Here is a 24,877-nt window from a genome sequence, read left to right as displayed (position 1 = left end):
ATCCCTTCCATTAGCATCCAAAATGCAAACAACAATTCCATTGCTGCTGCAAATTCTATGAGGGAAAAATTTCAAATCACGCTGGGAGGATGATCCAGCAGTTAAAGACACTAGTTCTGAATTGAAGCCTTATGGGTTTGCACATAAATGTCTTGTTAACCACTGGGCCTTACTTAAGTCAAGAAGAAAAATAGTTTTCATCATCTAGCTGGTTCACTAAATCCTAGTTTGGGAAACAACTCTGAAGCAGTGTGTGACACCTGAGCATCTGGCCTTTACCTGTCCTCCTTGCCCCACTGACCTGTGTAAATACTGCTATAAAGGAGCAAGGGAAGGCAGTTTTCCTGTCAGGAGATGTATCCATTTACTACTATATACTGGGATGGATAAGAGGATTGGTACCTTCCCCCCACCCAGCTCTCGAGGGAAAAGCTATCCGTATAGCAGTTTGTGCTCATGCATCTCACACAAGCTGTGGTGAAGAACTGTGCTCAGAGAGTTTTACATCTAGAGGGCACAGTGAGGTTGGAAGTGTTTGCTTATTCATTGAGGGACAACAGCTACAGCTCTGCAGACAGAACAATGTGGATAAAGAGGAGAAAATCCAGTAACCAGCCATTGAAACCTATAAAGGGAAAACTTATGGTGTAGCATGTAGGAAGAGAAAGTGCCAGTGCAGGTCAAGAGAGGGGGCAGTACAAGAGCAAAGACAAGGTATATTTTGTCAGGCAGTGGTAACAAATAAAAAAATAAAAAAAAAATTAAAAAAGGGAGAAAGCTGCCTTCTCCCTCCTCCTCTTCTCCTGCACCTGGGGTCATGCTGTGACCTTTTGGAAGACAGGATGTAAAAGTGACCTTTGTCAGAGTGTGACAGAGCATCCAGCCAGGCTTTCCGTGAGCAGACATGGGAGGCCCACAGGCAGTGCTCCTTCCCCGGGCAGAGGTCCTGACCTGCAGCAGCAGGCTCAGGGAGCTGTCAGGGCAGGCTCCTGTCCCCAGCTCCTCTGCTTTGGGAAGCACAGACAGGAATACAGCCTAGCACACAAAGAGCCTGCTCTTAAAACTTTCTCATCCTGCCTGTAACAACAGAGGTATTGCTTGGGAGCTCTAAGACAGTGCTTCTCTATTTCTCTCTCTGTTCTCTCTCTGAGTCCTAAAATAATCTTATGAAAAGGCCACAACCTCTAGATGCTCGAGTTGCCTTCAAGAAGTCACAGGCACACTGAAGTGCTTTGAAAGGCAAGAGCGGGGGGAATGGGGCCAGAGATTCTTTGCTGCTTTACTGCCACCACTTTATAAAACCAAACCACCCAGCACATGTAACTAGTTTTGTTGAAGAGGCTCAGGAATGGTTTGGTGGACACTCTTCTCTGAGCTCCAGGGCTGTGTGCATTTTGCTAAATACTTTATGTCTATGCATTTTTCTGTAATCAATTGCACAGATGTGGGAGAACAAATGAAGTTACAGAAAAAATAATCCAGCACTGGGACAGACCCCAGCAAGTTGTAAACACATCAGTCCCACACAGCAAAGCAGGGAAGCCCTGGAGAAAACCCAGCAGGAGCTGTATGACCAGCTCACCCCACACACACATGTTCTGCTGCCACTTGCAGGGACAGACACTTCCCCATTCTGCCCCTAAGCCCTGCTTTGGCTAATTTACAGCAGATCCTCTGGATAAACACATCTCTGTTGGACATGCAGTTCAGGTGCTGGCTGCTCCAGCTGGGAATCTCTCATGTCCTTCCTATGTCCTGGAGGCATGAGAGGGCACAGGAAGCAGGGCAATCTCCAGCCTCCATCTCCTGCTGCCCCACGACCCCTGGGCTGCCACTGCTGACCCTGCTGGGGTTGCCAGGAGTTGACTAATTTGGACACGTTCAGGCAATTGCTGTCATCAGCTTCCTGCTTTGTGGATCAGGGAGGTTTTTGCTGTAGGCGGGAGTCAATTATTTGGCAATCTCAGGATGATCGGAAGAGACTATTAGTGTTTGACATTTTAAAGGGAAATGGAAAACAGCCCACCTCTCCCTTTCTGCCAGCTAAACCAACCACTTCATATTAAACTTTACATGTCTCCTTCCTCATACAAATTGGCTCAACAACTGCTGCTCGTCTCCAATGTCAATTGGCCACCTCACAAAAGGATGCTTGACCATGACTCCAAACCTGCTTTCACAGAAAGTGGCATCTGGGCTGCAATGGAGCCTCCGGAAGCCTATGAGCAGCAAAAATCCCTCATGGAAGACATAAACCAGCAGGCTGAGTAGGGAGCACAAGCATGGAGGTATCTCCAAATTAGTTAAATGGAGCTATATGCTGTACATTCAACATCCTGACCTGCCAACACACAGATGAAACTTGTTTGAAGCTTAAAAATCTCACTGTACAAAAAGATCAATCCTAAGTGGTAGGATGGCAAATTTAAGAGCTGTTCAGCAAGCCCATGCAATTCATGAGAACAGACTAAATCAGACACTCTTACAAAACTCAATTCTATGCCTACATATGGGATGAGAGGGTTATCCACTTCTCCCCATTACTTCTTTCTGGGGATTTATGCAGAAAAGAATACTTACTTGGAAGTGTAGAGCGGAGACCAAGACAGGCCCATTGGTAGTGTAAGCAGCAGAATCATAAACCAGCAGCCCTAGCTCCAACTGTGTTTAAAAACTAGTCCTTGGGAAAGAAGGGAATGCAGTAGGACACTTGTTTCAGAACTAACAGAAATAGAAGTGATATTGCTGTTTCCAGCTGTCTCTCTTCTGTCTGCCTTAACTGCAGAATATGTAATATTACTTTTTAGCAGGCAAGTGTAGAAATCCCATCTGGAATCAAACCCTCATTGTACCTCCCACTGTGCAAATATACCGAAGCATTTTGATTTTTCCGTCCTTTAATATGAAAACTTAAGGTCTGACCAACAGAATTTTTTATTTCCAAAGGCTTAGACAGATTGACATCAGGGAATTCTTTTAGAAAATCATTGAGTATTAACAACTTTCTTCCACAGTAACTGAAGTGTTGACTTGAAAGTGAAATCCACACTTCCCTGTAAGGACTGACACAGGAAAGCCACTCTCCAATACTCAGCAGTTTAGCAAGAAAATGCTTGCCTTGACTCCTGCTTCCTAACAAGGAGAGAGGAACACAACTTTATGGTTTCCCCACTGCTACAAATGCAAACAGTCACCCTAAATAATGGTTTTTCTGCTCTAGAAAAATAACCCATGATGGAGCCTAACGAGGGGCTGTTGGTGAAGACTGCTCCCTCCTCCCCTTGCCTTTATTACCACCAGTATCCAGTTGGCCCAGGTTCCCCCGGGACTGGCCAGGGTTTGTCTGTGTGCAGACAGCTCTGATGTGGCAGCAGGGCAGACTCTAAGCGCTGGTGTGATTTAATAAACAGACACTTAAGGCAGTTTACGCTGGAGTCAGCCACTTCGATGGCCTTCTCTGCTAATTTAACACTGGCTGCAGCCCCCGAGCTGGCGTCTCCCTGCTCATTAGGGAGCAGGGGTGTGTGTGCCTGTGTGGGGGGAAGGAATTCTTGTTTCACATTGGTGCTCCAGAGATTTTATTATACTGGGCAGCTCATTTCAGTCACTATATTGCAGAGGAGTTTTAAAGAGAAAGGGGGAGGCAGGGCATGCTAGTTAGGATCCTTCCCTGTTGTTATTTTCATTAATTTTCCTCTTTTTTTGTTTTGGTTGGGGGGGATGTGACAAAAAGGGACAATAATTGCCATTTGCCGCAGACTTTGAGGAGTCCTCCTCAGCCATTACAGATTAAATTGCATTCTGTACAAGTGTCCATCAGGCCCCAGATCCAGACTCCAGGCTGGTTAGAGGGCAGCTGATTCAGCTGCAAGAACATTTTGCTCCACTTCTGATCTGTCCTAATTATAAAAGGGATGCTCTTGCCTTTAACCCCTGGAGTTCTCTCTCCCCTATTAGGATGGAACAGCGCTCAGCCAGCTCTTCCACTGCTTTAACTGAGTCACCTGGACTGCCAGCAGCAGAGAATAATCTACGCAGATCTCTGCTGCCTGTCTCTCTCCCCATTTTTATCTCTGAGAACCAAACAAACAAAGCCTTTCAGATTCCAAATGGAGAATGGTAAAACCAGGACAGGTTTACTTGCAGAAGCCACTGAATCAGGCTTTAGATTTTGTAAAATCAAATTTGAAACTAAAGAAAATGCCCACCCTTTTAGTCCGAAGCATGAACAGGTTGAATAGACATGGCTGAGGTAGTTTTAAAGTAGTGAGCATCAGTACTCCTAGGAGTATACTGAGAGGCAGAGTTAATAATATTTTTGGAGAAGGCACACATGGAGTCTATTATGGTTCTGGCAGCACAGACAGAAGTATCAAGGCCAGCTTGTTAACAGCTGCCTCAGGAAGAGCTACACAGCTGTACTGACAGTACTGCAGTGTAGATACCGAATGCACACCTGGACTGAACCCAAAAAGCAGTGGGTTGTCCTTTTCCTTTCAAATAAATAATTATTCCACTTTAAAACCCCTTACAATGGATTTTTCCATATCTTTGGTCACAACGAGGTGCAACAAGACTAAAAACAAAGCAGAAAACCTTTGTGGGCCTGATATTGCTCCCTTCAAGCCTGATTTTGATGTAACTCTGACATTGACTTCAGCTGGGCTACATCAGATAAGAATCTACCTTTGTTTGATTTTGGCTTCTGCAGCACAGACTCCCCTCATCCCCTCCTAATAGCAAGCTCCTGCCTTTTCCCTCTCACAGCTAATTCCCATTCCTTCCATAGCCCCTTTCCTAAGAGAAGAACAGGGTTGGGATCCAGGCTTCCCTGAAAACTGGCTGGGGGCCCAAGCTGCCCAAGAATGCCATGAGCACTTGTGGCCCTACAGCACCACAATCAGGACAAAACTGTCCCTTACCACCACACTGTTTTGGTTTTGTTCTGTTTTCAATGAATTTACATTCTGTTGAATACTTCTTAGAATCAACACCCCCTTAACCATTGGCTGCATGTTTAGAATACATTAGTAGAAAATGTAAAAGAAGGAAAAAAACTTAATAAAATATTCATGAAGAAGAGCAGCACAGTGTGTCTTCCCCAGCAAGGACTGGACAGCTCCCTCAAACCAGGCTCTCATCCTCAATGCCTAATGGCACAGGGAGCATTTTAATACCCTTCTGATACAAATGAGAATCAGCTGTTGCCAAACCCATGAACCAGGTCTATGAAAACACTCAGGGACACTGTGCAGAAGGCTTGCAGCAAACAATCTGGAAATTGTTATTAGCAAATTTATCCTCAGAGTTAGAGAGCGACTGATGTCCTGAAGCAACAAGTCTGACATTACTGCCAGAGACCTTACCTGGTAAAGCAATTCCTTTGCTGTCCTTGTCCTTGTGGTATTTTCATTATGCTTACCTTTTGGATTTCAGTGATCCTTGTGAGAGCCTTCCAGCTCGGGACATTCTTCAATGTTATGATTCTACCTTCTAAACCCCTTTCAGGGAGAAGTTCCTAATACACATTCTCTGCATCATTCACTCTGTGAAGACCACATTTATTCCTTTTGGACTTACCATCTTCCTATACAGCATCACAGAGGCACTGGTCAGAACTGGACTCATATTTTAGTTTGAAATCCCCTGTCCAGTCCATTAATACAGGATGAGCTATCTCCAGCTTCTTAAAACCACATCTCTGAAAAATCAGAAATTTCTTACTTCAGTCAACAGAGGAAAGATAGTTATAGCAATGTAAAATTAGTTCAAAATAGGTGTCACACTGCAGTAAATAATATCAAATGATCACATATGTAAGTAAAATATTTATAGCAGTAAAAATGTGATAAGTGAATGAAGCTGTAGGGGTCAAACACAGGATGAAGGATCAAACAAACAAGGAACTGAGTAAGTCAGCTGAGTTTCTGCAACTGTTCATGTGCATTTTTAGCTCACCCTAATTTTGAAAAATGACAAGTTAAAATCAATAATTACTTAATGAGTAAATGCTTAATTGTTTATTTATCATCATCATTATTTTTTTACATATTGTCATTAGTTCCAGAGGTTAGAAAAAGAAGAGACAGAGGAAAGTATATCACAGTAGGTGTGTGAGACATGGTTGTTTAAGGAGTTTAAGAAGTCAAAGAAATCCTAAACAAAACTAACAGAGAGAATGTAACTGACCCTGAAAATCATAGTCTAAAATCTAATTAGAACACGTGAGGCTGGCACCAGGAAAGGAATACAGCAACAAAAGTGAATTACACTGCAGAGCTACCTAAGAACCTCTGCCACTGACCATAACATTTGTACTACAAGCTGTGCCAACCCCAGAGAAAAAGAGAATCCCCACAGGGAGAGAGCAGAAATAGGTGTAAAATGCTCCAACTCAGTAAGTATTAAAAAACATCTCCTCAAAACTCAAATGTAATTTATTCTCTTCAGCACTGCCATCATTTCCACTTGTGAACTCAAAGCCTGGCGCAGTTTGCACAGCAAGCAGGTGGATAAATCCCTGTGCTGGGTGGAAAGATGACTCGAGTTTAAGACAAGGAAAGGAAGGCCAAGCTTTCAGCCATTTTGTGCAGCCGTTTCCATGCTCTCGGACGAGCTGATCGTGTCAGTGTCTCAAGGTCTCCAGAGACCGTAATCTTATGTGTTCAGAGAGGCTTTAGTTCATGCAAGGTCAGAGTAATTGTGCATGATTAATGGTTTATCTCTTCCTGAAAGCCTTACACAAAGGCTCCAAACCAAGTTAGCCGTAATTCCATACTCCTTACAGTCCGCTTAAAGGGGCAGCATCCTATTTCCTGTTGGTGAGGCCAAGCAGGTTGACTTTATCTATCAGAATTGGAAGTGAGCCATGTGGCCTTTAAAAGAAGTTCCTCTCCCCATTCAGATCCCAAGGAAACATGAATACACTGGGAAAAAAAAAAAAAAAAAAAAAAAAGGAGCAAAAGAAACAAAAAAGAAAGAAAGGAGAAAAAAAGAAAGTAAAAAAAAGTCCAAATTCAGTCTAAACTGCCCTAAAGTCTGAAAAGACTCCTCTGTAACAGTCCCCAAATCTTTTTCTGTGAGATTCTTTGGTTTTCTACAGAAGTGCTCCTTATCCCATTGCCAGAGTAGGACACATTAGAATCACCTTAGAATCTCATTTTTATTCTGCAGCCTTATTTTGTTACAAAAAGGATAATTTTTAATCAATTACAGCTTTGTGACCATGGGCAGTCAAATAAGCTGATTAAATTATTATTTGTAGATAAAGTTCACAGATAATTCCTTAGGGATGGCTGCAAATTCAGCCCTTTTTTGTTCCCAAAGCATTAAAGCACACAATTGCCCCAAATGCATTGTGCCTTTTGCTGGAGCTTTCAGCTGCCTGTTTTCAGACTGTGGAGCATTTGTGAGCTGCTCGTTCAGCTCCTTGGTGACACACAGGGTGTAATTGGGCACCTAAGTCCTATGCTGTGGTTTATGCCCTCTGAGTGGATCTGCAAAGCCCTTTACCCAAGAGAATAGTGAAGAGTTTTGTTCACATATCAAATCCTCCTTGCTCTCTAAGATGTTCAGATCAAACACCACATACACTGTGGTTTTATGCGAATCAAAATCCACATACGTCAAGTTTGTTCCCTAACAGCAAACGACAGGGATCACAAACATGGATGAATACAAACAGCAGTTGGCAGCTCAAATATACTTTTGTCTTTTGTAAATGCAGTTCCCACCAGCAAAAGTTTTGATTTATCTGGGAATTTGAAATGTTATGTCAGAGAGAAAAAAAGGCATCCAGTGTGGTTAGAAACTTCCACACAGCAATAATAGGAGTTGCCCAGAGCTCATGGCAAATGAACCAGGAAACCTCTGGAAGGGCAACATTGACAGCCAAAGACTGCTCACCCCACTCTGCCAGTGTGTCAGGAACACATTTATTTCACAAGGTGGAGGAGTTGAACCAAATCATCAGCTGCCTTGAACACCTTCCTACCCAGCAGGAATGGACTGGCTGAACACTGCAACCAGAAGATAACTTGGATGAAAAAGAATCATGACCTCAAATGTTTTGCTGTAAGAGGAAAGGTAATATCAGACAATGGACTGCAAAACAGGAGATGCCAGCCAGCTGGGGAGATTGGCTTCTTGGAATGACTTCCCGTGGGAAGCAAGGTAGAGTAAAGCTGGAATTTTCTGGACAGACTGCAGCAAGAGTACAGTGACAAACTGACAAAAGGGAAATTGAATGCCTCTGATCTTAACTAACTCAAAAAAATTGAACACTAACATGGAAATACCAACACACAAGTAAGGGTTAATATCAAGGAAAAACATATGAGGAAGAGAAAAAATCATGGACAGAACTGCAAAACAAATTACATGCACCACACATAAAAAGCAGAAAGGGAAAAAATAAGAAAGTCATCAGAGCCTTCTTTACTTCCACATTCACTAAAAGATTAATGGTGATGCAAGGTAATTTTTCCTATCAAGAGAAAGACACAGTCCAGAACAAATACAAAGCAGGTTAAATAACACTTCTTTCAGTACAGCCCAACTGGGGGACTGTGTGCTAAATCCTCTTTCCCCAGAGAGAAAAGGAAACATCATTAATTATCCAAGCTGTGGAACAGATTCTATACACAGGGCTCTATACACCACATGCCCATAGAATCAGGAACTGGGCATGGCAGCGGGCCTCCTTCTGTAACAACAGGCTCCGGGGAGAGAACTACAAAAATTCTAGACCTCAGGGAAGCCACATTTGGGTCACCCTGAGCTCCCCACTGGACTGTCCCAAACCAAAACACTGATCAGCCCAGATCACTCAGCAGCAGGCAGTCAAGACTTTGGTCTGATAAGCAAGGTGTGGACTGAGGAGATTCACCAGGAATAGCGACTCAGGAATCCTGGACTGGCTTTCAAGTCCCCCATCAAAGCAGCCGGGAGGTTTGCACGTGACAGCACCATGCAGGGTCACAGTGCAGCCTCTGCTGCAAACACAGCATTCGAGCTCAGTGTCACCAGCAGGCACTGTCTGCTATGTGGTCACATCCACAACAAATGGGGACCTGCCATGTCACATTTCCCTGGCTCAATAGCCATAAAGCCAGCATGTGATACAGAACAGATTCAAAGAAGAAAATCACTGCTTGCATCTTCAGCACACATTTTCTGACGCAGACTGAAGATTTATCAACTGGCCGCCTTTTATTCTTTGCAATACCATGAGGAAAATGGGAGAGAAGCCTATTCCATACACTGCTATGAATGTCCCTTGGAAAAGCAGCAAACAACCTTGGCTTGGGATGCAATGTCCTTTCCAGCACAGTAGCAATGCTTTCCTGGGTTTTGGGGGCTTTTTTAAACTGTTACAGTTACTAACCATTTGAACTACCTAACTCACAGTTGCCATGGAGCCTGGGCCTCAATTTCTTTTTCTCGTCTCTTTGGGATAAAGTAGATTTCTATGCCAGATTAAGCAAAGTGCTGGTCTTCTTTGATCTACAGTTCAGGCCACAGTCCTGACTGGAGAAGGGAAAAATAATTCACCAGGGTGCTCCTAACTTAACTACTGCCAAAAACACTTGGGTTTCCAAGGTTCCCCCTATTTCCTTTTCAGTAGGGACATCAAGAAACAAGTAACAAGTTAAATATGTTGAAATACATTTCTGGTTTGCTCTTCATTTCTTTCCCATTTGCTCTCTTTCTATACAAGTAGAACCTGAACAAATAGAACAGCCTCAGTGTGAACCACCAGAAGGTTTATAAAATACTTCTAAGTTATTTAATACCCACAACATCCTAACCCTCAATGCCCCTTTTCCACTTTGCTCCTTCAAGCCACTGTTCAGCATAAGACAGACTGTACAATTTTTTAACAAATCTTTTTTGACACCACATGTAAGACATCTCTAAAGAGGAAGAAAACTCTAGAAAGCTTAATCCAGTCTGGTGCATATGTCAAATGACAGAAACATCCCCACATTCATCAGTGCTTATATTTAGCTTCAAACTCCTGTTAATTAGCATTCAGCAACCTCTGTATGATTTTAAAACTGCGACAATAGTAACAGCTATAGCTGAAATGAAAACTTCCTCAGCTCAGACCTTAACTAAGTCAGGCAGAACATGGAAGTTCTAAGATAGCAAGGATAAAGTCATCTAAAGTCTAGATGACAATGAATGTGCTTACTTGTGCCAAAATTAACAGTAGAGTCTGCATAACTCAGAATATAAACAACACCAGGTGCTTAAATAGCACTTAGCCTGGTGTTAATTATATCTCATGAGCTCTGTCTTTCAGCAGAAAAGTTTCCAAGAAATCACTCTCCAGTGGCACCAGATGATTTGGAAACAGCTAGTTAGTACCTTACAGAAACAAAGGACTAAATTGTGCCTCAAAACATCCAACACAGACCACTGCAAAGCCATTCAAGTAAATCCAGTGCTTCTTACAATTACTGTGAGACCCTGATAGAGCTAGAAGGACAAAGCTGAGAAACAAATGCAGTCATAGCTATGAGGGGCAAAAGTAGGGGAACTAGATCAGAACCCAGGGCTTCTGTAGCCCTACAATTTCTTTTCTTCCACTAGTTTTGCTCTTTATAGAGTTACAGACCTCCTTCTGTAGCCTGGGCTGCTTTCTAGCTCAGCCAAAACACATATTCCAAATATTTCAGTCCTTCTTGTGAAATAGCTCAGCTGTTGCTAGGCCTGAGGTAAACCCACCTCCTCTTCTCTGTTAAAATGATGAGATATTGGACACCAGACAGTTGATTTCAACCCAGTAGTTCATTACTCTACAAGTGAAAAAAGCAGTACATCAACCCCCAACCCACACCTACATAACAGAAAACTGACCCAGTCTGGGACTACAACCAGGACATCAGACGGTAATTTTTTTTTCTCTTTTAGAATACTCAGTATGCAGTGCAAAATAATTAGTTAGCTGGGGTGTTCTGTGCTTTTTTAATTAAAAGGAACAAGCTTGCAATGCCAAAAATTGACTTTTGGGGGGGATTTGAGTGATATGAGTAACTGTTGCATTCCACTTATCGGAGCCTACAGACAAGTGATACACAGAGTAAAGGACATCAGCAGATTTGGGGTTTTACCTCATTCCTGTATGGAAGAACTCACCAACTTTCAAAACGTAGTTTACAGCCCCTGAGCTCAGCTGTACAACCTGGAAAGTGGAAGTGAGGAACAGCAGCAGCAAACAGGCTGGCTGGGCCCAGGAAAGGCTCATGTCTCTCCAGACATTCAGTCACACCTGTCTGAACATTGTCATTCAACCTTCCCCTCACAAGAGTGTTCCCTCCTGCACAGAGGGTCTCACATCATCCTTCTTCCACAGGGCCCAGCAGGATAATGAGGGTGTGCAGAATTGCTCTCCACAGTAAATGCCTTCATCAGAAAAAAAGAAAGTTATTGCACCTAAAGTCATGGAAAAATAAATAAACTGAAAGAGTTGCATCAGCACTCGTGTTAGTAACAGCCTAGAAAAAAATGGGGGGATTTTGAGATGCTGTCTTCCCAGGAAGCTTCAGTGGTTTACTAAGTAGAAAGCACCAGCACTCCAAATAAATTCCTAACTATCTAACTTTGGATTCTTTTAGCATATCATTCCACTCAAATTCAAACTCCTCCTATTTCCCTGGGTATTACAATAGGACAGGTTGAACCTACTGAGCAAAGTAGTTACACTCCAATATCTGAAGATCTTTTCCAAGGGCACAGAACACAGACATGCACCACACAGGTCACGCTTTGAGAGTCATGACTTTGATGGGACACCAAATGCTGCACAGACAGATTTTGTTTTGCATAAACATATGGTACAGAAAGGAACTGGTTAACAAGAACACAGGAAACTCCTTACAAATTGGTAGTGATGGCAATTTCCTGCAATAACTTAGAAGATTTTCACTTGCTTGGTTGGATTGGTAACTCATATCCTTAGGTTGAAATTCAAGAACCTCAAGTCTTGACACACAATCCAGTGATTAATAATATAGACTGTGTATACAAGAATGTGGAATATACAGAACCAAATTCATGGTATACCTACATTAGATGTAACCAAAGTGCCTTTCAGACAGGTTTCTGGTTTCAAAACACTTTTGCACAGCTTGTTACTGGAGAAGAGGCTTAAAAAATTCACTATTCAAGAAAAGCTACCACTACAGTCAATGAGAGTTATGTCCAACTGCAAAAAAAGAGCTGAGCAATGACTAGGATTCAGAATGGGATTTTCAATATCACTCAAATGATACAGGGCTATTGAATGATTTTTGGAGGCAGAGAGGGCATTTAAGCATCCTACTCCTATCAGCTTTCTTAAGAAGGTATTAAGTTATCGATCTGACATTTGTAAATTTGTCTAATCCTTAACCAAGTAAGCACTTTTAAAAGTTGTAATGTGAGCCTTTAGCTGTACAGGTAAGTCCTATGTGGTTATAAGGAAGCAGAGTAATGCTTTTCAAAAGAACAAAATACACTGACTACACATCAAGTGCTGAGCTCTTCTGAAAATTCAGGCACTTGATTCTGTTGTCAAAATGTAAAACTGACAAACCGCAAACACTTTTTAAGCAAAGATAGGAAGATCTGTCTCTGACCTCTGCCAAAATCCATATATTATTGACCAAAATCAGAGGAGGGGTTAAAAACAAGAGCATATGGATGAATACATTCCTTCATTTTCTTGGTCTTTACAAGCACAGCTTTAGTTGTTTCTTCACAACAGAGATGCTTCTGTGTTTAAGGACAGATTAGTGGCTAGAATATAGTACAGCTGAGGAAAATGGGAGGAGAAGGAGGCAGGAAAACACCCTGAAATCACTGTTGTGAACCAGACGCTTCCACCTCACAGTCTGACACGAACCACAAGGTTTGATGGCCAAAGGGCAGCATGTCATGCTTTAGTGTTGCGTTTTTCTCCCCCATGGCAGTGAGTTGCATTACAATCTGTAAAGTAGTAAACCCACAGAGACCATTATAAATAGGCATGGAATGCCCTAGAGTGACTGCAGCAGAGCTGGAACTGTGCCTTCTGATCCCCTCAAGGAATTTCAGCTATGCCTTAACTGTAGGGACATCACTTATCCTATCAGCTGAATATCTAGTAGACAGGTAGATGTGGGCCTTCACACAAGATGTGACAAGGTGTACAGATGCTTCAGTGAATCCATGTTTGCTGGGATGAGGCTTTAGGGGCCTTCAGTTCCTGAAAACAGCAGTCATCTCTATGCCATCTCATCTCCCCCCGGTCTTTCTTCCACAGAGAATCATCCCCTTGTCCAAGGCAGGAGGCAGTAGCTGAGGCCCAGCTTAGGAGATCACATGGAAAACAAGTCTAACTCAGCATTTCTTCCCTGACCCACTCATGTGGTTCCTCACATGCACCCCATTGAAAATGTCCCCAGCCCTCATGAGCAGCCAAGATACACTGACAGTGTTTCTTTTGCTCTGTGGACAATGGCTTAGGGAGGTGACAACAGCAGAGCCACAACACCTGCAGCAAAACACTGCTGCAGTTCACAGGCACTGCCTCCCTCTGGAACCATGCTGATTCCCACCCTCCAACACAGAGCTGGGTCTCAAACTCCCTCCAGATGCTTGTGGAAATGTCACTTGTCCCATTGGGTGCCAGGAGTAAAATACAACCTTCAGCTCTGCTCTGTCCACAGTCTCCACTCCTGCTATTTCAAAAGTTCTACCAAGGTGGCTTGAGGCACTTTGCACCCACTGGTTAAGGTACAGGATGACATATTTCCTTTGGGAAGCCCTCTTATTTCCCTTTTCCCCCATTGTTCATTTCAGTTTCTGACACACACTGCAGCTAGAAGAGCTACACAAGTTTCAGTTCTCTCACCAACTCGTGTTTGTGTCACCAAGCTTCTTGTCCTGTAGAATTAGCCTAGAAACTCTCCCCAAGGCTTTCCTGGCTTTGTGGGCAATGATGGCTATTAACACTGGGGAAAACCAGGAACTGGAGAGCACTCCCAGCATCTAAAAATTATCTCATATTCTTACAAAAGTGGGGCTGAAATTGACCACAGTTTAGCCCCGCCCCCCCTGCCCCAAAGTCCTCTTGGCTCTTGCTTGTATTATTTACTGTCCAAACTTGTGAGATTTGATGCTCTGCTGTACTCAAGACTTCACAGAACTTACTCCTGTGCCAGGTTTGTTATGAGACCTCAGGCTGTAGCTTCAGGAAGATCAACTCCCATCAAGTTTCTACCTCACCTGCACTGTAAAAAGAGCAGTGCAGGCCCTACCTGCCTCTAGAAAGGGCAGTGCAGGACCCAGCTGTGGTGGTACCACAGTGTGCCTTGTAGAGCAGCAATTCCTCCTCAGTTGCACAACACACAGACAGGTTCTGTGGTGTCAGCCTGGTGCTGGAATGACACAGCAGCAGACTGGTCTGTGCCATGTCTCCTCTCTGAAGGAAATGAACAGAACTGCTTGCCCCTGTCCCTTTCAGGAGCACATAATTGAGATGGCTCCTCTCCCTGCCCCGACACAGAGGCGGGCTCAGGCAGGTTTGCAGCACAGTGCCTTTGGCTCCTGCACCAGCTGAGTGGGGACAGAGCAGCTGTGTGAGCCCACAACCATCCCGGGCCAGGGCTGGTGCCTGTGCACGGTCTGAAGTGCCGCAGCAGCTAATTCCTTACAGCTTGCACTGCTGAGCTCTCGCCGGGGCAGACACTTGGGCGCCCCTGTACAGTTAAAGATCACAGGCCTTGATAACCTGGCTCTTTGATTTATGACAGCCCAGACCTTAGTGATCACCTAATGAGGGGAACCTGGAGTGTCAACCTGTTTATTAAATACCCAGAACCAGCTGTAGACCCAGCCAAGGAAATAACTTAATCATATTTCTCATTTATTTTGTGTATCCCTCTAACTCCCTGGCTCTCCCCATTCTCTCCTTCGTTCTGCCTGACTCCCTCTTTTCATCTCAGAAGGGGAGGGATTTCGGACAGGTCATTTACGGAGACTGTCAGGGGGCCAAAATGTTTGTGATTTCCTACTGATTTCTTAGGTGTTTAGAAGTTAATAATATTCAGCACCTCATGATTCTTTCCTAGATGTCAAACAAAGACATGAAAGGCAAGCAATCCAAGAGGAAAGGCGGGGGAAGGAGGGAAAGGGATGGAGCAGCAGAGGCAGTAGGAGAACAACTTTCCCTTTCCCCACAGTTTTAAAGGAAATTGCATCCAAGAACAATCCAGCCTTAGTACTAACACAAAAAAGAAGCACATAGGAGTCATGCAAAGATATTTCTATTGCTTTAGTCAGTCAAAAATTTCTTTGCTCTTCTTTGTAACACCCTGAGCAGTGGAAACTAAGATCCAAAACGCAAAGATTCAACCTGTAAAACTACATTCATGAATTTTCTCTTCTATCCCTGTTTAGGGCTCTTACTTGCCTAATCCATTCAAGTATTTGGATTTGTTACATTTTTGGGATTTTTTTAACACCTTAGAAGAAACATGAAAAACAAGAGTAACTAAAAGAAAAACAAAACAAAACAAAAACCCACAAAAATCACTGTATCTATCCTGATAGGACACAACTCAGAATCCAGAGGGGAAAAAAGATATCTAATGTTGTGATGACATCAGATATCACACAAATAATCTGGATAACTCAAACAGAAATCTAGGGCACAGAGCAAGTGCAGTTCTGTCTATATTGTCATATTATTGTGAGGTTTATAATCATTAAAACTTTAATAAACTCAGCTATCACCAATTTAAGTGTTTTCATTTCTCTTTGACCACAACAGATCACTTCCTTGAACTCAGCAGAGTGTTAATCAAGAAAGTACATCTCTTGTCCATGAGCACACCTTCTGCTCCCTCACAAGATGAAGCTGGCCCCAGCAGCTGTGAATCTGCCTCTGAATAAGCCTGTCTGCCACATCTGGAAAGATAAACCTCAAAATCTGAGGCAATAAACACCCTTCTTTATAAATACTTTGGTGAAACATAAATGTGCAGAAAGCTCTCAGATACCTTCTCTGATCCACACAGGACAATGAATCAGGCCACATCTATCCCTTCTGCTGTATTTACAAAAAATAAGGCAGCTGATACAGAGCATAAGGTAAATCCAATATTTAGTGTTCCTAAGTAATAGCTCCCTATGTTTTACTCCATCTCCACCAGCAGTGTGCTATTTGAATTGCAATCAGGTCTGTTCTGAGAGCTGGAGCCTATTTGTGCACCCCAGCCAGGAGGTCAGCAGGGCCTGATGCAGGGCAGGTCCACAACCAACACAAGCAGCCAGAGCCCAGGGCCAGCTGCTTGAGGGAAAGGCAATACCTGTCTCTGTTACCACCTCAGAGGCCAAAAGGAGAGGGCTATGGGATGACACAGCTTTTGAATTGCAAATGTCAGATAAGTATCTTCACTTCTGGCCTGGCAGCAATCAGATAGGAGCCTGAGGTCTGTGCTCACCAGACAGGACCTTGTTCCTGTTTTTTCTTGGCTTCCATCAGAAACTGGGAGAGCAGGAGCTGGCTTTTCAGAGAAGGAGAAAGGGGCCTGAATAGCACCTTCTTATTGAGTAGAATCAGGATGCTTCTCATGGCGCCTTCCAGAGCCTTCAAGCAAAAACCTTCCCCACCTTCTTTCACAGTGTCCAGGTGAGGTCACAGACTGAGCTCTGCGATGTCCTCCACGAATGAACTAACAGGGATGGAAAGCAGCTCACATGATTCCTTGTTGTTGGCAGCTGCAGAAGAAACAAACCTCCTGATGTGCCGATCCTGCAAGTCTCTGAGTGAGCTGACAAGACCTCCAAAGAGTCAGGTTTATCAGAAGTTGTTGCCTCATCCTTCCAGGCTCAATGTTTGCAGAATTAGCCTAAGACATCAAGTGGTGCTATTTACAGAGGCTCCACCTTGATGGGATGATTTTCAAAGGTACCAGACACCCAATCTGAGCTGAACAATTGAAATCCAACCTGTGGTATTTGTGGTATTTCAGTGTTCATTCTCCTTTCATCCGTCCTGAGTCAGCACTCACCTCAGCATGTACCTCTGTCTCCTTGTGCCCCTTCCCAGGCCTTCCCATCACACCATTAACTGGCTTTTGCAACTCAAAGCATGAGCTCAGCCAGGCTTAAGAGCCCAGAGCCCAAGATTGACAGGTTTACCAATTCAATCCTCTGCTTACTGTCACAAATGAGTGCTTCAAGCTACCAAGTTCATGTACCCTCTAGCCTACACAAGAATCTGCCTAAAGCTTCCTCACATCTCTCTGGCTTGCACTGGCCAGCAGAGCCCATAAGGGTAGCCCAGAGTGCACTTTCTCTGGTTCTTTATCCAGCCTGCTTGGAAATGACGAGGAAATGCTTTGGGTTGCTGTAGACTGGCCCGATTTTTAGCTTCAGAAACCTTAACGCTTTGCTTGGTTCCCTTTTATCTGCCTCTTTATCTGTTTAAATTCAGCCTGGTTCCTCTCTGCTGTTTCCCAAGTCCGAGCCAATATCTGTTACCCAGTAGCCAAGGGGAATCTTTCTCTGCCACTTTCCTTCTTCCTTCAGCTCTGCTTATTCTCTCACAGGAGCTGAGGCTCTCTTGACCCAAAACCACAATCCTGCTGGCAGCTGCTGCTACTGGAGGTAAGACATCTTCAAGGCATGACATCAAGGAGTACTGCAGAAAATAGAAGCAAATCCTAAAGGCTTCCTGTGTCTATATAATATATTTATTTAATTGATATGTTCTCAGCTTTCTTTAATAGAAATCGTCAGAAGCATCCAACAGATGAGAGTTTTGCCAGTCTCCTGCTATTCACTGAGTCCCCCAGAGCAGGCAGGTAGCAGATGCGGATGGGAAGAAATTGCTAACTTCCCTTATTGTGTGGAAATGAGCCTGTGAGCACTTGCAAGGAGGAGTATTTCAAGGCTCAACTGAGAAATAATACTATAGACATTGCAGGAAGCAGCTAAAGCAGGAAACAGGAGCAAAACAGGTCTGTGTTGAGAAGGGACTTAAAAAGAAAAGAATGTACCCAGTGGCTGCTGGCATGAGGAGCAAGCCCTGAGGGTGGTTCTCTAACTGGGGATATGGGAAGGAGACACACACGGCCACAAAGGAGTTGTTTTCCTTCCCTCTGAAGGCCCTGAAGCCAACATGACTGGCAGCTGTCACTCAGCCCCTGTCTGCTGTGCTGTCTTTCACTCAGACAATCTGGCTGGCATGGAAAAGAGCAGGATGTGTAGGGAAGCCACTGCAGGCAGCTGCCTCGGCCGCTCTGCTCTCAGCCCCCGAGCAGGCGGGACACGCCCGCAGCACCCTGAGCTGTCGGGGTCGCTGCGCTGTCACCGGACAGTCACGGCTCCGCACGGGGCTGTCACATCACCACGGCCCCAGAGGGCAGCAGGGACGTGCCTTCCCTTCTCCCTGCCCTGTTCCGTCTCCTGCCTGCTTCTGATCATGCTGTATGGGGCTACTCTGCCCACATTGTTCGCCCTCACAGACACTCCTCAGGAGAGGAAACCAACCTAAATCTTATCCACATCCATTTCTGTTTAAAGCAAGCTCTTGTCACCACTTCCCTACATGATGGAATATTCTGTGCAACATGATTATGGATCATCATCATGTTTTAATTCCTCAGCAGCCCTATCAAGAGAAAGAATTTTCCAGACTAGGTGAGGATCTGTTGCAGCAGTTCTCTAGCAATCAGATCTAAGATAGCCATGCCACAGGGGTAGGACAAAGAACGGACTCTTTACAACTGAACACAAAGAATATTTGTTTAAAATTTTACTTTCTTCTCCCCTTTTGCCAGGAAGAAGAGCAAAAGCATTCTCTTCTTAACATCCTTTCAGAACAACAGAAAAGCCTTCAGGGCCATCTGCGACTGTGATGGCAACAGCAATGGGGGAAAAGAACTTCAGTGGTTTGGCTGCTTGCATGACTTGCAGTGGTGGTGCTGGTGCTTTCCCTGCTGCACAATAAATCCAGCCATCATCTGATGGTAAAAAAAAGGTCCTCACCCAGTAGCACAGACCTGGAGCTTCTTACAGAGCTTTAAAAGCATGAGGCACATTCTCCCTTATCCTCAGAGCCTTCAGTTACAAGCAAAACCAAGGAGTATCGTGCACAAATTACTTCAGCTACTCTGGCACAGAAGTCCATTTGGGCCAGATGTTTACCCATTTTTCCTTTCCCTTACTCCATTAACTGATGCTTCCTTTTCTCTTTCACCCCAAACACCATGTTTGTATTGCTTTTCCCTATTTTTCTATGTTGAACATCTAGTCCTCACTGCTAAATACCCCGCACTCCAAAGGGTAATGATGGAATCCCATTTTCCTCTGTCACATTTGGTTTTGTTATTGCATAACAAAAGTAAAGCATATGTGGAGCACAGTGGATGTCAAGCTGGTCAATAGTTTCACTGCAGTAACTCCCTTCTGTTTACTTAATTTTTGCAAGGCAGCATTTTCAGAAATACCCACAACACTCTGACCTTCAGTGAAACTGAGCTGGGCTTCAATGTAAGATGTGCTCTCCTCAAGATCACCTCCACAAACCATACAGGCAGCTTGAGACTCAGATCTTGGACCAACTTTCTTATCTCTACTAGTCAGTCACTTTGAAGTCAAGAGGAGACAGGTCTAACTCATTTGGTGCTTTTGTAAAGATCACCAGGCATTTCAGATATCCACACAGCTCTGTAAATCTGGCCCCGAGGCTCAGACCCTCCAAAAAGGCATTTAAAGTTTCCAGCCTTCACTGCCTTCCGTGGAAGATCGGCACCTTAATATGTTTGTAATTCCAGTGCTCACACCTAAATCACCTTTAAAAATGGTACACGGTGAAAGTCAACACTGCAGCACGACTCCCAGGGCAGAGGTCCCTAAGCTGCTAAATCCCCCCAACCCGGCCCTGCCTGGGTTCGGGGATCCCACAGAGCCTGGCCACATTAGCAGGATACCGCATTCCCCCTAACAAGCCCCACCTGCTGAAGACTTGCCCTGAGGCTCCTGTGTCACTTAGGTGCTTTTAAAATGTTGCCCTTCAACTAAATCCCGCTCCCGAATCAGTATAATGACAATTCTGCCCCCTTGGCTTCACTTCTCAAACATTTGTGTGTCTGGAATTCACTTGCACATTGGACTTGTTTTTCTCCTGCATGTCCATGCATAAATCAAAGCATTTGCCCATGAAACTCTTCCTCAGCCAACTTGTTTGTAAAAACACAATTACTTGGGGGAGTCCCAACAAACAAAAATTCAATGCAAGCTTGCTAGGAGGCTAATAAATTTGACTTATTTCAGTCTTTCTCCCTCAGCCAGGAAGGAACCCAGCTATTTTTAAATCTGGATTCGTGTATGTAGCCAAATATAATGTTCTTTCTTCTGTGAGAGAGAACAGGAAAAGATTTTAAATGTCCTAACATTTCCTAGACCAGCTTATCACTCTGTCACTCTCCCCAAGAAAAACCCACTGTCTGCCTTGTCTGTTTAGACTGTAATTATTTCTTTTTAGGCCAGAGTTGTCTTTTATTATGTGTTTGCACAAAGCCTGGTACAATGAGACCAGTCCCCTCTGGATACTGCTGTTATTCGAATAATAAGCCTATGCTGCGGATGTATATAGCAACAAGATCCCTGTTTCCCAAAGGAATGAGCATGCAGGTCTAGGTCGAGAAAGTAAATTAAAATGAAAAAAATAAACAAAATCAAAATTGAGAAGAAGGTTTTTCAGAGATGGAAAGGTTAGGTGCACACACATCTGATTTTCTTGGCTCCCAGCATAGTAGCTGTCTTTACTCTGTGGCCTTGTTCCCATACTTAGGGGTAAACAAGTAGTTTTGTACTTTTTTGGATTGTGGCCCACAGTCTGGCAGAGTGATAACCACCAAAGCTGATGCATGAAGAGCAAATGCCAAGACATTAAGGCAGCCAGACACAAGCTTTTCAAAACACATCATTATTAAACAGAGGTGTGGGTGGGAGGAGATTTCAGATCAGAAAGACACACCCAAGGTTACCATATTGTGTTCTAATTTTAACACTTCTTATGACCCAGCAGCAGTACCTCTCTGGCTTCAGCTCATAATATCTCCAAATCCAGGAAGCCATTATGATTCTCCAGGGTCAAAGGTTGCTTGCATTGTAATTCGCTTCCTCCTTTGGAGGTTTAATTTTGGAAATATTTCTAATTGCCATTGTATGTGACATCGTCTTTCAGATAACCATGGAATGAGTTTTCTATTTGTTGGCTATGACTCAAGTATCCAAAACAAAAAGAAAAAGCAACCCTGTACTTTCTTTGGAACAATGATTTAAGAGTGACACAGACTTCACAGAGGCTGTTCCACAGTCCCAGTTCTCAGCTCTAGGACTGGGAGGGTGGTGCCTCCCATACCCAGGGAGGACTCCACAATGGACACACTGTTAGTGTGTTGAAACAGCCTTCCCAGGTTTCCAAGGTCTCCGGTGTAATTAGTGAATGTTCCGTTCTCAGCAGCTCTGAGGACTCATGGCTATCTGCTGTTTAGTTCTCCTTCTGGCCCTTAATGACTGTATGTACCTAATGACTATCTGCCACATCTACATAGGCTTCTGTCCCCAAACAAATGCCCTGATTTTGATCTGGCACTACCTCCTCCCCATCTTACTTTCCATAGTCTCCTTCTCTAAACTCTTACCTCTTCTCAATATCAGTCTGATCACAAGCCCCCCTTCCATTTCATTCTTACCCGTAAAGACCTTCCAGCAGCACCTGCTCACACTGTCACAATCCCTATTGATGCTGCTCAAGTGCAAAATGGAAGAGAATATATGTTATCCAAACAAAATGCATCAGAAATTTAACAGGTTTTGTCTAAGCATACACTGGTGTTTAATTTCTTATTTCCCTCTGATTCCCTGCACCAGCAACTTGACAGTTTTGCTACTGGTCTTTATTGTTCAGTGGCACCACAAAACTTTAAGTGCACCATACAGTGTACCAGAGCACTTTGCAAACACCTACAACACACTGGGACCAGTGGGTGCTATTACAATTGTTACATGTAAAGACAAGTCAGAATATAATAGATTTGAGCAAGAGTAAGGAAATAAAAAGTGGATTATTACAAGGTAATTTTTTTGTTCCACCCCTAATCAAAATTTAATGGTTTGGTTAGAGAAAATGCTTCAGTCTCCGCAAGCATTCAAGTGCAATGGACTAAATCCTTCCAGACAAAAAAAAAAAAAAAAAAAGAATCGCCTTTTTGGATTAACAGCTCCCAGCATGCCAATCCCAGCAGTCCATCCAGTCGTGCAGTTGGTGTGGAGGAGGACTGTCTGTAAAGGAATTAAAACACTTCCAGCTCTGTTGACACCGTGAGCCAAAGGTTGGGGGTGGGGTGTGGAGGAAGTGTTAGAAATCAGAGTCTGCTGGACAAAGTTGTGAACAAGCCAATTAAACCCCAACACTTCTGGACAAAGAGGTCTCTTAGGAAGAAGGAGATTAGCACCTCCTGTTCATCAAGAGCAGCAGCTTTCTGCGGGCTGTAGAACTGTCTGGCCGATCTCAAGGAGCCACCAGGGGACCAAGGGCCCGGCTGTCATCTGGGGTGGGGGTGCTCACCCTCTCCCAGCAGGATGGGACCCTCTCATGTACCTTGCCTTTTGCTTGAAAGTGTGTAAAGAAACACGGCTGTTGAAATCACTGCCACACTGTAACTGTAGCTTTGTCAGGTACCCCCAAGCTTGTATTAACAATGCCTGGTACCTTCACCAACAGTGCAGCCACCTTCATCCACCTTTCTTCAAGCCTAGGATTGATACAATAAAACAGACAGCCACAAGCACCTTCAGTATTCAAACTAAGATGGCCTTGGACATCGGTCCTGGCCCATTATGGATCCAGAGGTAGTTTGAAGCTTGGTCATAAAGCACTATGATTTGTGCATTAAGACTGTGCTGGATCTAAAACTCCAGAAAGACCCTGTGGATCTGCAAGTTGGGCATTTAAAGGTCCCAGATTAAAAACAAAATCATGAGTCATGGCAGTGGGTGTAGTATTCCTGGACAGCAAAAACATGCAAACAAAACCGTGTAAAATTTCTCAGTTGGGACACTGTAAATGAGGCACCCAAAGTACTGGGAACTGCTGAGCTCTTGTACACGCTTCACTTCCAGTTACACATTATTCCAAGAGGACAATTCCCAGTATTATACACTTTACAGCACCCTGTTGTTCACCACTACAGTCTTTTCTAAGTTGGCACTTTCCACTTGTTTACATAATGGCACTTGCAAATGTAGCCCCAGGTTTGAGGAGGTTCAGTAAAACCAGAGCTCTAAGAGGAACAATTCCATGTTCACCCAACCAAAGAAAGCCAACAGAACATGAATTGATGATCCTATTACAACAAAAGAATACATACTTTTTGTAACTAGAGAGTAAGGTGAAAAATGTCCTTTTGAGACTTCCTACTCCTCCCTTCTTTGCCTTTTGGTTTAACAGTGACCTTGGGCTGCCTAAAGCCACCAATACAGAAAACATTTTTAAGGACCTTTTCCTTTAATTCACTATTTGCCACTGAGTGTGCACATGCCCTAAACGGTCATTACCCAGATGAGACTGTGTAAATGAGAATTCAAAATTCACACATAGGTAAACTGATGCACCTTAAAAACAAGTGGACTTTCATTTGGCTCAGCTTAATGACCAGGAACTGTAAATTTATCTCCAAGTGCTTCAGATCAGATGGTATATAGTTCTTGTTGTGACAGGAGATGAGAGTTCATTTTTTGATTTAGGTCTCAAGGGAATTTTCTACACCTTGAATTAAAAGGGCATGTACCATTTGACTGTTTCCTTGAACCCCTCCACACCTCATTCTCCTGCTCTTGACATAATGCCAGAGAAAGCACAAGGATGGAGAGCTGGGTTATTAATTTGAGTAGTCAGGAAGAAGCAAGAAGTCTGAGCTAATGAGAGTGAGTGAATGCTCGACATTCTCTCTGGCTCTCCAAGTCATGAACTCATTTTGCCTGTGCTCATGGTTCCTTTGGGGTTCACTTTCCATGAGCACTCCAGCCGACCAGTTTCTTGGCAGGAAAAATCTCAGAAGCAGCCAAGTTCTAAAGAAACATTTAGAGAATACTTGTGGAAAAGGAATTTTCAGGTTGTCAAACTCCACTTTCATCCCAGCAAACAGGGTCTCGGTGCTGCTGCATGTGTTCATCTGATCAGGGTGCAGAGAAGATGCCAAATGATCAACCTGCCCAACAAAATTAGTTCAAATTAGAACCAAATTAGTTCACTTCTAAACACTGAGAATTCACACCTAGATGCTCATAATCTGCCAACATTTTCCAGCCAATAATTAACAATACCACGTTCTGGAAGACCAGAAGCTATTTACAAAGACAAGACCTTTTTATTAGAAAGAGCTCATAATTAACCAGAGCTCCATTCACAAATACAAAATCCTTTCTCTTCCTTCCTGACTGTCATGTTATCCAGCTGGAATGACACATTTCAGTGGTAACCTAGACCTAAAATACATTTTTGGTCTGTAATGTAGGCTCAGGCCTAATTTTCACTTTTAATCTGCTATGCCATCTCTAAATTCTATGTATTTGATGATAAAGAACAGAAGATCTTTTCTCTAGAACCACAGAGACTTTCTGAAGTGGTTGGGATGATATTGAAGGAACTTAGAGCAAGAAAAATCCTGCTTCCCAATACGGCTGCTCTTACTTGGTTCACTATGAGATGTACCTCAACCGCAGACAACTTCAGTGACTTTAGGCAATGAAGCAAATACATTTTTCACAGCCAAGCTGAGAAGTTCTTTCAACACCTATTTGGAAGTTCTCTGATGTTAAAAAATATTCTTCT

The sequence above is a fragment of the Onychostruthus taczanowskii genome, unplaced genomic scaffold (genome assembly GCF_017590055.1).
Source record: "Onychostruthus taczanowskii isolate IOZ18803 unplaced genomic scaffold, ASM1759005v1 scaffold64, whole genome shotgun sequence".
Lineage (NCBI taxonomy): Eukaryota > Metazoa > Chordata > Aves > Passeriformes > Passeridae > Onychostruthus > Onychostruthus taczanowskii.
Note: the sequence above shows the minus strand (reverse complement) of the source record.